Raw genomic sequence first — 14,050 nt, 5'->3', positions numbered from 1 at the left:
AGAGCAAAGTGGAAACAATGATATTTTGCTACTGTATGAATTCCCTCTCCCTGCACTTAATCCTGTTCTTATTGGGGCCTTGGGCTGAAAGCTGATAATTTTGCTGGGCCCTGAATAAAGCCAGTAGCTTGAATTCCTGCCACCAGCCCCTTTATAATGAATAGGCCTAATGAATGCTAGTAAGTGGTAGGAATCTGTGACCAGCTGCATCAATGCAGGTAATACAGCTCAGATTTAATTGGGAGCAGGTACTGGAAGGCTGTATTACTTTAATTGGTGAAGGGGTTTTCTAAATGGATAGAACAAAGTATAATGGACAAATTGTGCTGTACAATAGCACTTAAGCTGGGATTGTATGCATTCGTTAATCTGTTGAGGAATGAGGCAATTCTAAACAATTTTCTCAGTGAAACCAACTCCAGAAAGCTTGTCCCTTTTGTTCTCTCTTGGGAAAATGCAAGTTTGAAACAGAAAATACCTTTACCAAGGCAATCATTTGCCACGTGTGGAAAGCGGATACAGCTGTAAACTATGAAAAAGGGATCTTTGTAGTACCATAAAGGATGGAAAAAGAGATAAAGCTGTGGATAAGAGTGGGCCTGTCACTGCATCCAAAGGAGGAATAAAGTGATGACATTTACAGTGACAGATGAGACTGTAAAGAGAACTCAGGACAATTTAGAGAGGGAAATTTGATATTTAAAAGAAAGGGCTCTGATAATTAAAAGTAGCATTACATTAAACTGTTATGCATGTCATTAGTGACAGAAGGGAACTGGTGCCTTTTGAAAAGTTAATGATTCAAACAGACCTGCTCCTGAAACTTTGTATTTAGTAAAGTTCACTTGAGCACAAACTATTTTATGCAACACAGGATTCATTTATTCCTTATTTTATAGGAAATAAGAACATTTTACAATAATGTGGAATATTCACTTTATATATCATAAGCCAATGTGTCTGTAATGGCAGTACTGTGTAAATTAAAAGTAGAGCTGAATATCCCAACATATGTAAATATTGTTGAATATGCTTATTCCATTGAATGTTAGGGAAAGAGTAGGTCACTTCATTGGGACACAAGCTGTCCCTGTCAGTTGCTTTTTCTAGTTCATATAGGGCTAGGATTATTCAATCTAGGGACAACAGAATGTAGCTTAGAAAGTAAAGTACTTACAGGTTTGTGGTGCACCTACTAATGTGCAGTGCAGAACATGCAACCACAGTTTATGACTGATATGTCCACAACGGGTTAAAAAAGCAATTGTAACTGAGTTCTACTAATAGGTCTTTTGCTCTTGTATATTTCATTACAGGTGGGAAAACTAGAAGGATTGTATGTCCTTCAGAGTTCATGTGGGCCTGGCAGTGGGAGGAGAGAAACAAAACGAAGCATAAAGCAAGTGTTGAACGGGCTTTCCCAGGATCCCCAGGTGGGTTTCATGTATTGCCTAATGTTGAAAATGAGACAGATACAGCTTTCTACATTTGTTGTAAGAGCTGAATTATCTTACGGTAACTATTGTTCATGGCAAAAGTAAATGCACAAAGCTACAGCTTATTTCAGAAAGTCTTTGTCAGGAGTCCTATTTTGTTTGCGTCTACATTTTCTCTTTTTTACAGATAAGTGCAGAATTTAGTCTCAAGCTTACAAAATATTTGCAAATCACAAGGTAAACTCTCATTTTTTTTAAAAAAGGACAGCAGTAGCATTATTAAATTCCAAAAGGGAAAATGAAATGAATACTTCTCATTTATCTGGAGACTGACTTTACAAACATTTTCATTTAAGCTTTCAGTTGGCACTCAGTGAATTGTAGCAAAGTTTTCCCTGAATGTGTCAGAGGTACATAATAAAATATGTAACCTAAAATCTGTGCCTGTAAACAAAACATGACACTCAAGGAATAACTAGCTGATGGGCAATTGTTTCATTATTTTATTGAAGGATATGATGCAGATAGACACAGAAGAGTGCAATTGGTGGTCATTAGGTTTAAAAATAAAACTGCTGATTTTTTTTTAATTTTTGCAGAAGTGGATATGTACAATCTACTTTGAAATCCTAAATTTGGAGAACTGCTAGTCATTATTAAAAAGACTAAGACTAGCTTTTTGTAATATGTCAGTTTTATTTTTATGGACAAAATAAAGGAATTTAATGCCACTTTGTCTTCAAAGTTTGTTTTGTAGAGTGTGACATCCATTACAGAGAAATCATAAAAGGACCCAGGGGGAATAAAGGATGGGGAGCTACTGGGGATTAAGGAAGTTTCTTTTAAAAATAGTTGAGTTCCTGAATTTACCTAAAAATAACCTGGTGCAAAACAACGTGTCTATAATCTGCATTGGCAAAACTTGTTGCAGGAATGTTTACAGTGTAAGGTCAGATGCCACACTACTACTGTTAGGTGTTGCTATGGAAGATGAGACTTCAGAATCTAGATGGAGAATTAAGTACTGTAGAAAATATCTGTTGTTTGACTGTAATATCTGAGCACCTCCCATCCATCTACCATATAGCTGTAAAATATAATAACAATCTCTTCTTTTGCAGCCTGTAAAGAAAATAGCTTCTTTGTGTCAATGTGTGTGTGAGCCAGAAAAACTTACTGAGGGAAAAGGCAATCAGATGGGACAGTGAAGAGGCCTATTGGACCCAAGATAGAATGCTATGTCAAAGAAACCAGTTTTACATTTCTGAAAATTGTGACACAACTGTAGATGTTCTTGTATCTGTTCCTGCTATTACTTCAGACTGTTATATTTATAACACATCTCTTTTTGTACTCTGCGTGAGCTTTTATATTTAAAAATACGATTTTAGTCAATTTAGTGTGTGTAAAAGATCACAGATTTGCAGCTCTGGAGATGAAGTCCTTTATAGAACAACATGGGTGTTTACAGTGCATGCTTCATGTGCCACCAGGCAAATGTGCCTTAACCTGAACAAGTCAATTCTATAAACTCCTTCAGTCTTTGGCTTCTGTGCAGAGGTTCCTAATAAGTTCCAATAGTGAAGGTGGGGGAGCAGAGCAAGCAGAATCTAAGAACTAGAATGAAGACTACCAACTCATTTTACCTATGTCCTTAAATAGCTATCTGATGATAATGACAGCTGGTTATTATTAATCTGGATTGGATTTAAATTGATGGGCCAGCACTAAATGGCTCAGTATCCTATTACCAATTCCCTGAGCATATGTCTACACTGGAGCAGGAAGGTGTTATTTCCAGTTTAGGAAGATATATGCATACTAAGTGTGATTGAGCTAGTGTGCTAAAAATAGAAGTGTTGTCATAGATACCTCAGACAGGATCATACACAGGGCAGCTAGCCCCTTGTGCCACTGTGTCTTTAGGTGCTAGCTCAATCATAGTTAGTGTCGGTACACCTCCTCAAATAGGAACTTATACCTTCTAGCTCCAGTGTAGACAGATCGTAAAATACAGGCTTGTCTGTGGACACTGGATCTCTGTGGAACACTTCCTGGTGGCCTTGATGTAGTCTTCTTAAGCTTGTAGTCTGCACTATGGAAACGTTTCAGAACCCCTGCCCCAAACCATCCAGTCCACTACACATATCACTTACAAATGTATTCTGTATCCATATTTTCGTGTCACTGCTTCTGGAATAGTGCATTTTAAACCTGCTTCTTCTGACAGCTGCTCTTTAAGAATAAGGTTGTGACTGGCCTTCAAGAGGTGCATAAGGGAAAGTGGGCAAATAGCTTATAGACTGTGATCTGTGGGCCTGTGTATCGACCAGCCACATTTGTAGTTCCTATACTTGGGGGAACACTGTATGCCTTTGGGGGAAAGAAGGGCCCCAAAAGTCATTATGGAGTTGCAAGGAGGAAGTAGGTGCATGCATCATGCCCAAATCCTAACATCATCCCACAGTGTGTCCCAGGGAGAACAGGATACTTCTGTATTGTCAAGATAATTGAGGCGGGATTGTGACATGTTCCCTTAAGGAGTTTCTTGCAGGGAGGTACTGCACTGTCCCCAGAGCAAATCTGTGTGCTGGTGGCATGATTCAGAACTAAGTCACTTTCTTTCATGGAAAATATTTGACTTGAGCATGGGGGCAGGGAGGAATAGGATGCTGCTGCAAATAGAGACAGATAGCAGCAGAGTTTTGGAGGGAGTTTAAAGAGGGTATATTAGAGGTTTTCCTTCCAGGTCCAGCTCTATGTGCAGTTTCATGATGGTCAGCAATAGAGTAGTGATGGAGGTGCTGTGTTTTCTTTCTTACCTGAAGCCAGAAGAGATTTCCTGTACATTAAGTGCAAGCTGATGGCTGTGCTGCAAGAAAAGATTCTTGGACTGGATGGAAAAGTAAAGATGCTAGGAAGAATCAGAGCAGCTGAAAAAATCCTGAACAGCAAGGTTCAGGAAACTTCAGAACCCCAGGTTAAAGAAGGAAAGGAGATGGACACCAAGGAGTCAGAGAGAGAGAGAGAGAGAGAGAGGAAGTTGGAGAGGAGGCTTGGCATGTCATAGCAATCAGAGGCCAGAGACAAGAGGTGATGGTGGCATTCTACATAGCTGGAGATAGATGAGGCTAGTCAGGCTGTGGCCACCAGAGAGGAGGTGACCAGGAGGAATTCCACATATCTAGCAGTTTCCAATTGATACAAGGCCTCAACGTAGAAACTCTGGAAGATATTCCTCAAGATCCAGTCAGTCCAAGGGAATGAAAAGAGGTATGAGGCAAACCTATAGATGGTAGCTTGAACCAACCTGTAAAAAAATATCAGTCTTGCTCTCACAGAGTTCTTCAGCCATCAAAGGAAGACAGATGATCTTTGTTGATGTTTCAGAACTCAGAAGAATAAAAATAAAAGCGTTCTTCAAGGGACAGATGGACAAAAGGAAGATGTGCTGTCTTCCCAGAACCAAGACTACTTAAGTTGATAGGCAAGGATCCATTGGTAACAGTTCATATGAGTGCTAATTATATTCAGTGCAAGATATCTAACAGGTAATAGATGACTTCAGAGATCTCAGAAGTATGCTGAGGAAGAATGTCCAAGGATCTTCTCTGAGATCCTTCCTATCCCAACTGCTACAGGAATTTTGTTCTGTGGAACACTGATCATCTTCTAGGGGGAGAATATAGTTTGGATGGCCTCCACCTCAATAAAAGGAGAGTCAGTCTCTTCTGGGACAAGATGACTAGAGTAGTCATAAGGGTGTTTAACTAATAATAAAAAGAGAAGGTAAATAAGGGGATGACATGAGGATTCACAGAAGAATCTCAAGAGTGATTGAAGGATTAGAAAATATGCCTCATAATGGTAGACTCAGGGAGCTCAATTTATTTAGTTTAACAAAGAGAAGGTTAAGGGGAGATTTGATCACAGTCTGTAAGTACCAACGAGGGGAACAAATATTTAATAATGGACTCTTCAATCTAGCTGGCTGGAAGTTGAAGCTGGACAAATTCAGAATGGAAATAAGGTGCAATTTTTAAGAATGAGAGTAATTACCAATGGAACAACTTATAAAGGGTTATGGTGGACTCCCCTTCACTTCACTAAACTGAGTTAAGATATCCTGGGGAGCTTTGATTTTTCTCAGCTATTTTCCTAATACAGTTAAACTTTAATGTTGAGAGTCTATTGTCATATTAAGTCTCTTAGAGTAAAAGTTTCCATCTTTGACAAATTCTATGAGGCCTGTTGTCATCACATGCAGCATGAAGCAATAAAGGTCACGAGACAATAATGTGCACTGTAACAGATTAAACTATTCTCTACCTGCTGTCAGAAATACAGAAAACTTACCTGAAAAGTCCACTTTACTTCTATATAATTTTACATGTTTCACTTGAGTTATTGGGATAACTGATGATTTTGGAGAGCAGAACAAAGCCTTTGTTGTTTACTTCCTAAATAAAAGTGAGATACTCTGGGGCAGAACCTCAGCTAGTAAAAATCAGTGTAACTCTATTGATTTCCATGGAGCTCTGCTGATGTACCTGAGCCAAGGATCTGGTCTAGTGGGAATACATAAGTCCTCTAGAAGACTGTGTAGGAAAAAAGAAATGAGAATTTGAGTAGCAAACTGTTGTACAGATGCATTGTCAAATGGGTTAAAATCAAACAGAGCCAGAGTTAAAATACAGAAGTTTTCTCTTTGTCACAGACCTTAGAGATTTTCTCACATTCTGCATGAGAAAAGTACAGAAAGGAGCAATGATTCTGCCTCTAGATTTACAAGATTTAATCAAAGACTGGCCAAACTTCTCAGCTAGCCCAGATTAGCACATAATTCCTGTCTTGCCATGTTTTCATGAATGTGACAGAGATGGCCCTCTGCAGCTCATTTCTGATGACTTCTTTCTAGATTCTTTCATTCCTTCAAAATAAAATACAAAACAAAACATACTTAGCTACCCTGAGTACATTTGGAGAGAGTGTACCTTTGGGATCTCAGAAATGAGTTTTCACTGCCTGTGCAGATTTGTTGAGATCATTCAACTAAATCCATGAAAAGTGTGTAAACTTTTCAAAGGAGCCTATATCTCACACAACAAGAGCAGTGCAAAGGAGAATTCATCCCACGGTAAACACATTCAGCTAGTCAAGTTAGACAATGAAGCATAAGTAATTGAAAAAAGAAGAGAAACCTGATTTTTCTTTAACTAAAGTTGGTGTTAATTAGGACTAATTCCAGTGAAGTCAATGGAGTTACACTGTATAAACCTGGTGATTCTGCTGTCACTTACAAGTTTTTTACTGAGAAGAATTTTGCCCAGTTATAACACCCTTACTTGAATTGAAAAGTACCTATCTGTACAAGTATTTCCACTGGTTTCCCATTAATTCTTTTTGATTTCCAAAAGCATGATCTACAGTATGTGACAAATGAGAAAATGGCGTGAAATAAGCCTGAGCACTGTGCAATGCAATTTAGACAGGTGGGAGGATTAGCTTATATGAATGGGAGCAGCGATCGGTCAGACCTGCGGATGGGGCAGGTAAACAAAATGGCCCAGCCCGCCAGGGGCTTTCCCTACACAAGTGGCCAGCCCAGTTTGAGAAACACTGATATAGAGGAATCCCAGAGCCTAATTAAGAAACTATGTACTCATACCTGAATGTGATATAGGAGCCACTTTGCTATTGGGAAGTGAAACCCCACTCGAATTACAAAACAAAAAAATGCATGTTGAAAACTTCTGAAGCCCAAGAATATTTTGATTATACAATCTGTCCCTGAACCAGCAACCATCACCATATAAATGTTGTAAATCATGAAAATACTACCAGCTTCCAGTGTTTCCAGTGACGTTATAGACAAGAATTCTATTTCGTTGGTTTGTTTTTTTAAAAAAAACAAACCTAAGGGCTTGCCTACATGGTGGGGTAGTGCACTCTATGGGATTATGGTTTCTAAAGTATACTAACATGTTGCACGTTAATTGGTCTGTGTAGACCTTGCTGGTGTGCTTTAACATAGTGCTGTTTGAAACAGTATTATGTTAAAGCACAACAGCAAGGTCTACATGGACTAGTTAGCTCACAACATATTACTACACTTTAGAAATCAAACTCCTGTAGATCACATGACCCCACTGTGCCCTAAGAATAGTTTATCTGAAGTGATTCTAAACAGTAAACATCATGTAGAATTCTGATACAAGTCAAAAGATATTTTGATTTTACCATATGAGACAGAGGAACCTTTTGGTTGACAGAATTCAAGTAAAACCCTAATGAGATTTCCCACCAAGAAACTGTAATTTTTTTTCTTAAAGAACAAGCTTTAGTATCTATGAAATAACAATTATATTAATTTTTCAAGCAGATAATTGGAAGATACCCTAGATGAAACAGTAAAATTGCCAGTCAATTAACAGTTAGCTCCAAATTTGCAAACTAAAGGGTTTCAGAAGTTATTGATTACACCAATATGATCTCTCTTAGTATTACAAATTCAGCTAATTTCAGTATTCCAAGAACTGAGCATAGGTTGAGCACTCCCACTGGGAGCTGACCTTTCTCATGAGAAGTTGACAGATCCTAGATTGGGACAGTTGGAGAATGAATTGCTCCTTTTTTATTTTTATTTTTTTGTTGTTGCATACTTCCACTCCTTCCCTCTTTTGCTTTTTCTCCTTCCTGACATCTTGTAGTAAGAATGTTCTCTGTCTTTGTGAATCCCTTTTGCCAATATGGGTTAATTCTTACCATCCACCCATACAGACAGCTAACATCAAAGTGCATGTGAGTGTAAAGCTATATTTTAGTAGACGTATAGAGGACGCCTGGTAGGTCAGGGAGAGTGAAACCAGAATGAGTGGTGAGACGTCAAGAGGAACAAATCAGATTTTTAAAGCTGAGGAGCTAGCCATCAATTTTTAAGGTACCTTGCAATTTGTGTGTTTAGGAATTATGCCAGCACTCTGGTATGGCTAAAGGAGAATCCTATTTCCCTGTGTAGTGGGCTATGCAACAGGGGCACAGACCTTTAATTCACTGCCCCCACACTCTAGAATGATAATTCCATTTAGAAGAAGGCAGTACTTGTACATTATTATTTTTCACATTTTTTTCCCTAGCTTCCATGCCCAGTCATGTTTCCAGGTGTCTTTTTTCTGTTAAAGAAAAAAAGTGTTTGCCTGTTTAGAAATCTGCATGCCAACAAAACACTAGCTGAGGGCTCCATTTGAATGAATGTTAGAGTCAGCTGACCATTCACTGATTTACAGCACAAAATATCAGTTCCCTTTCAGCTGGTGATCTGTATGTAATGCTGGTGAACAACTAAGTGTTCTATTCTTTTTTCAACATGATTGTATTTATTATATATTTTTGTCTTGTTATCTTGCATTAGGTATTTAAAATCTGCAAATCAGTGGATGAGATCAGAGATTAAGATGATTTTTTTTAAAGCATCCATCAGTGCTGATCATGCAAAGTGATGGGCAGAAACTTATTATACAACTAGCTATGGTGGAAATAACTCATCCTATTTTCGAAAGGCTTTTTGTAATAGCCCAAGAGGATTGGGTTAATGTTCTCTGTCTTTCTTTCCTCTGACTTTATTCTTTTCCTGCAGAATTTGTGAGAATATTTACTTCCTATTCTCCCTCCTTATCATATAATGACCATCGATGGACACACATAGCTCACACTTGCTGCCCTATAACAGAAACAATTCTATGGAGTGCAAGAATGTACCCATAAGAGATTTTGTTCTGAAATAGGACTAAAAAAATAAGTAAACAAATACATAATGTACAAAGTAGTTAACTTCTACATCTTGACGATCAAAGGATGAAACAAGTGACTAGTTTTCCCTATTTAGGCATTCTGATAACATCAGATGGAAGATGTGATAAAGAAATCAAGAGAAGCGAAGAATACAGCTTGCAAAAAAATGTTTTCAGCTACTTCCAAAGACCTCTGACTTGTCAAAAACTAAAGCTACACATCCGCTCTATATTCTGAAGTGCTACATATGGTCGACTCTCCTCTATGGATGTGAGAACTGGATATTTAAAAAGGACACTGAGAGATGACTCAGTGCATTTGAGTTTTTGCATTACAGAAGAATGCTAAAAATTAGCTAATAACCAAATCAATGGATAATGAGATGATGAGAAAGATGAATTTAAAAAGAACACAATTACTTAAGACCTGAGGTAAGAAACTAACATGTCTCTGCAGACACATTGCTCACCTATCCCAGAGGAACTCGATTCCAGTGCTCAGACTATCAGGCCAGATCACAAACAAACTAGGAAGAGGAAGAAAGAGAGTCAGTGATGTCAGAAACATTACCAGATGGACTGGTATCCAAAGGCAAGTGGAAGTTTTACAGCTTTGTCACTGTGAAAGATGGACAGTCTCTGTATCCAAGATGTCACCTGAAGAAGATGATGCATGAATAATTTACCTCCAGAATATTTAAGGTGGTTCCATTAATATAGAAGCAAATTCCGCTTTATAGCAACCCATGGAGTGTGAAAGCATTTGAGTGATTAGAAAAAAGGCGGATTCTCCATTATACGATCTCTTGCTCTGTTAAACAAGTTGTAAAGGGGATGAATCTGTTTTGTAATGAAGGAAGGCTTTCTGCTTTTTAATTATTTTCATCCTGCATGAAAAATGTGCAAAGAGAAGTCTAATGCAGAAGCCTTCAAATCTAGTGCAGCATTGTTTTTTTTAAAAAAATAGAATAATTTAAAAAATGGTGAAAAACTTCTATTGCCTGCTTCCTGGAATTTATTTGAAATATAAAAGCAGCAGTACTTTGTGCTGGTGGAGAGAAGGGCCATCCTAAGAAGTACGCTTTTTTTCTAGACAATGACAAATATTTACTACCTTATCTTGAATGATATCACCTACAGATCCATCCTCAAAGGAAAAGATGTTCCCAAAATAAATCTTTGGAAAAGATCTAGGGAAGTATAAAGTTACCAGCAATGATTTTCAGAAGTGACAGAGATTTTGAGTATCTTGATTTTCAGTGCCCAATTTGAAACATCTTAATTGGGCCTTACTTTCAGAGGTGTTCGGTACTTTCTGAAAATCAGAGCCCTTCAAAATATTTTCAGTGGGACATCTGAAAATTTAGTCACTCAAGATTACTTTGTGAAATATTTAGACTATCAAAGTTGTGGAAAATGTGCTGTAGAGTTTTCAAAACCAACATTGACTTGGTGGAAAACATAACCAAGACATCTATGGCTAATTCATTTATTTCAGTGGAATGTGGAACATTTTGGGTAATTTGTAAAAGGAGATTGCATCAATATGCTTCAGTGAAGGAAGCATTTTCCCATCAACAGACCCATCAGAATCTCCCATAATAATATCTAATAATAATTTCCCATTCAGCTTTCTCAGTGAATTCTCAGAGTGCAGTAATTAGAAATGTTCTCAAGCACTTCATTTTAGAATACACTTTCATGTAACTTGCACTCCAATTACAATTTAGTACTTTCCAAATGAGTCTACACACCAAAAAATGTATAAGTCACAATTTTAGAATCATTTTTGGTTACTTGAGTCCTGTAGCAATCTTTACATTCCAGGTTTTTAACTGCCTGGAAAAGTCCCAATGAGGTTCACACCACTTTGCTTTAGTAGCCACAAGTACCCAGAACAGAAAATTCTACCTGATCATCAATAGCTAGCATCTCAGCTGTATCTTGAATTATAATCTGTTTAAGCAGTGGGGCACTGAGGTCTGGTGAGACTCCCATCCAGGCATCCTTTCTCTATGCATCACCTAGGAATGTCTGCCTCTTTCTAGTGCTTAAAAAGAGTTCTGGAAAAAAAGGTCCCAGGTCAATCTGCAGTCCAACAGCAGTAGGTTATCTCTTCCTATGACACCAGTTTTTCCATTAAAACCTGTTTAATCAGAATGCTGAAGAACTGGAGAGAAAGTATTTCAGTTTTGAATTAAGGAAGGTTCATGGGGCTTCATGTTTAGTACAAACACATCACTTTGGAAAATGATTCAGCCTCTCAAGCAAGTTGTTCAGTAACCTCCCATTTCTGATCACATAAACCCCGGCCACTAATCAATCCTGCAACATTTGTTTTGTTTAGAAGGTAGTAATGAGTAATATAGTAATGGTCACTATTTTGGTACTTGCATATCGTGAGTGTGCCTGAACTTGCTTTGGCCTGTGAAGACTGTAGGAGTTTTGACTGTGCAACTAGTAACTCAAGCTGTCCTTTTCTTATCTTTTTCTTTGGGTAAGTGTAAATGAGTTAATGTCATATTGGAAGCCCATGTTTGGTAAATACTTTGAAAGTTATTAAGTAAATTGGTGCCAGCTCTAGATACATGAAGAGAAGTTTCCCTTCTCATACCTCCAACTTTTCCTTTACTTCCCTACAGAGATCTGCATATTCCTGCATATTCCTTTTACATTCATCCAGGACTCAAGTACTGAATGAGCCGAATCCATAACTTTTGCTTCTTAAGCAGAATTCCTTGCAAAACCCCTCTCCGTGTCAGAAGACTTATGACATTATCTCTTTAGTCTCTCTGCTACAGAAGACCTCAGGGTGTAAGTATCTCACTGTTAGCTACCTTAAACTGTAATAACAGCATCGGAGAATATGGAGGCAGCATTGCCCCACTGAATAAGGACAGCAGCAAAGTCCCTGCATAAGTTTATTGTTTTATGCTTTAAAAATAGCCCTTGCTGCTACTTTGATACCTTTGTGAAGATCTCCTAGGTGCTTTAATGGGGTTTGTTTGTTTTGTGCTCAGCATCTAAAACAATCTGATGATGTAGGGTAGTCTGCTGCCTCCCTTGTTGATTCCTCGTGGTTTGCTGGGCAAAGACTTGTACTAATAATGTCACATGACTTCTGTCTGCAGCTATCAGAAATGGTTTCAAAATCCAGGAGCATGACCAATTATAAATAAAGTATGCTTACATTTTAGATACGCTAAGTACTTTAAGACTACTTAATGGGAAAGAACAGGCTTTTGCCACTGAAAGTGAACTATAACTTTACTAGACTGAAAGCAAAACTAATGTAAAAAGAAGTATGAGTTATCAGATGCAAATATATATCCACTTTTCTGTCATCCTTCAATCTCTCTATCAAGGCAATGAGTCCTTGGAAAGGAATCTACAAAAATAAATGTCTGTTGTGTGGCAAGATGTTCTCTAATTTACCTCCTTGTGTTTAAAAATGATGCCGGTGTAGCACATCGGTGTAGATATGATTTAAAGCCATTGACATGACAGATTGAAAACTTTAAAATGTAGCATGAATAATACACAGCAAATTTATGTTGGGATGCTTTTATTCACTAGGGAGTCCTGAATAAGTTAATAAGTTAACAATACTAGCAGCCACAACTTGTGTATACAAGAGAATAATCTGTATTTTTTCAGTTCTTGTAGAAAATGTACAGCAATTTTTTTTTAGTTTTTTTTTTTTTTTTTTTGTGAAACATGGTGTGGTTTATTAACAGTTAGCATATCATCTCTAAATGGAACTTACTGCAATCTGAGATGTGCCCTGCAAGGAGCTAATGAGCAAACTCCTGCCTAATATTGACAATTAATCAGGCATAAAAGTATCTAGCATCAGGACCCATTGCCAAGTATAGAAAGCTCATACAGACTTCAATGAAACATGATATGTGAACAAATTTGTCTAATTGTATATCCGTCCTGTGAACAATTTCCCACTAAAACACTTAATTATCTACAGTACAGAAGCAATGCATCAGTCCCAGAATCCGTTAGAGGCTTTTGTTTTGTTGTAACCCATTTACCGTAAGTAATAAACTGAAGGAAGCATTATTATGTTTTCTTGCCAGTGTTCCTGTTTTAATTGGTCTTGTATACTGAAGCCAAAATCTGAGCATTGGCTAGAGTAACTGAGCAATTGGGTACACAATTAGAAGTAGCTATCATTGTGTGAACTGGTTTCTCTTTGGGGGGAGAGGGAAGAGTCTCAAGACTTTGAGTAATAAAAGGGTCACCTTTGCAGTCTAGTAAAATAAGAAAATCAATAATTGCTAATACAGAAAATTATTTTTACTTTGTGCTCAAAGCTAATAATATACCCAGTGTGAGATTTTTTAAAATCATGGAAGAGATTTTTCTGAGAAAAAAACCCACTAAGCCTGTTATGACACAAAACAGAAAATAGCTTGAAAAAGTATTGCTGTTACTCACTGCAAAAAAGTATTTGTGCAAAGATGAGATGCCAGGGCCTTGAGAGATACACAAGTAAATTGAGTGGTTTTCCTAAGAATCATTCTTGTAGAACTGTTGTGGGTGGGGGGTTTTAATTCTTCCTGTTGACAGTACAGATCTGTAGTATATTGTTGGATCTGCTGTGTGATACTTTATGTTCTCAGAAGTGCTATTTATACATTGTAGCATTTTTTCAAAGTATTGCTTTGGTGTTCTACTGTTTTTAAAAAGACAAGATCTCCTACCTCAAAATAAAACTATAAAATAAACGCAGCAGTAGTTATTAGCAAAATCCAAGCATGAAATTTCAAAACATAAAGCAACAACAAAAAAGTTACGTTTATTGACAATAAA

General features: G+C 37.5%; 1 long non-coding RNA gene across 1 annotated transcript in view; it reads left to right on the top strand.

Annotated features, from left to right (window-relative positions):
- Positions 1-12,030, top strand: part of LOC115646173 — an 88,528-nt gene extending 76,498 nt beyond the window's left edge. Inside the window, exons 2-3 of the long non-coding RNA XR_003998959.1 lie at positions 1,317-1,433; positions 11,869-12,030. This is a non-coding gene — a long non-coding RNA (uncharacterized LOC115646173). The remainder of the gene's footprint in view (positions 1-1,316; positions 1,434-11,868) is intronic.
- Positions 12,031-14,050: the final 2,020 nt, after the last annotated feature.

The sequence above is a fragment of the Gopherus evgoodei genome, chromosome 1 (assembly GCF_007399415.2).
Source record: "Gopherus evgoodei ecotype Sinaloan lineage chromosome 1, rGopEvg1_v1.p, whole genome shotgun sequence".
Classification (NCBI taxonomy): domain Eukaryota; kingdom Metazoa; phylum Chordata; order Testudines; family Testudinidae; genus Gopherus; species Gopherus evgoodei.
Note: the sequence above shows the minus strand (reverse complement) of the source record. Positions and strands in the feature narration are given on the sequence as shown.